Source organism: Buceros rhinoceros, unplaced genomic scaffold, assembly GCF_000710305.1.
Source record: "Buceros rhinoceros silvestris isolate BGI_N320 unplaced genomic scaffold, ASM71030v1 scaffold42858, whole genome shotgun sequence".
Classification (NCBI taxonomy): domain Eukaryota; kingdom Metazoa; phylum Chordata; class Aves; order Bucerotiformes; family Bucerotidae; genus Buceros; species Buceros rhinoceros.
In genome coordinates, this window is record NW_010427073.1 from 7,931 (window position 1) to 8,935 (window position 1,005).

Sequence of the window (1,005 nt, forward strand, 5' to 3'; positions counted from 1 at the left end):
CCGTTTCTGAACACTGGTGCTGTGTGGGTCCTGTCCCTTTTCAAGCACCTCTGCAGCAAGGGCTGTTTCAGCGTTTCCTGCAGCTTCGCGTTTGGTGGATTTTGAGATGTTGATTTTCTCATTTTAATTCCACGCTGACCAGCCATGGAGTCGTACCATTGCTTGTCCAGTTTTAGATATCTTGGACATTCTTCCCCTCTTGACTCTACAAGCAGCTCTAAAGCTTTTGGGGAACACTGCAAAGAGCCAGAGATACTTTGCCAATATTTAAAATCACGTTTTTAAAAATCTAAAGATGCAAATACCTTGGTCCTTGCTGGTTGTGTTTTGAAATGGAAACTTAGTGCCTTGGTAAGTGCTCCGGAAATGTCACCTGCTTTCCCTGGAGCATCTGCAAATGCTTCTGGTTGTTCTCTGGGTGCGCTGGGGTGTCGGTATCTCTCTGCATCAGCCGTTTGCTGGGAATCGCAGTGTCCACCAAAGAGACGCATTTTCCAGTGACCTGACATGCCAGGGACTCAGCCAGCCCGATCCTTACCTTGTGTGGCAGGCACACAGTACCTCCCTCCGTGCGGTTTATAACGCCCTCTCTGTGGTGCCGGGGTCTGGCCGGGGCAGCAAGAGCCCGCGACCAAAGGTACTCAGCCAGCCCGATCCTGACCTTGTGGGGCAGGCACACAGTACCTCCCTCCGTGCGGTTTATAACGCCCTCTCTGTGGTGCCGGGGTCTGGCCGAGGCAGCAAGTGCCCGGCACCGAGCTGCTGTTCCATAGAAACCCTTCCTGGGGGGCAGCTGAGCGCCTGGTGGCCCAGGGGGAGCTGGCTGGAAGAACAGTTAAAAACAGGCACCTCTTTTTTTTGAGGCTTTACATTAGGACTTTGTAAGTGTTAAACTCTCAACGCTCAGAAATAGCGTCTGAGGAAAGGAGACAGAGTGGCGCTGGGTTGCTGCTGGCCGCCGCGGCCAGGGCACCGGGGCCACAGCGCCAGGTCTGTGAAGAGCCC

The 1,005-nt window shown here is 53.8% G+C and overlaps 1 protein-coding gene across 1 annotated transcript in view; it reads left to right on the forward strand.

Moving 5' to 3' along the window:
* Window positions 1-1,005, forward strand: part of LOC104498372 (nuclear receptor coactivator 6-like) — a gene marked incomplete at its 5' end in the record, with an annotated part of 8,635 nt that overhangs the window by 7,026 nt on the left and 604 nt on the right. The window lies entirely within an intron of this gene.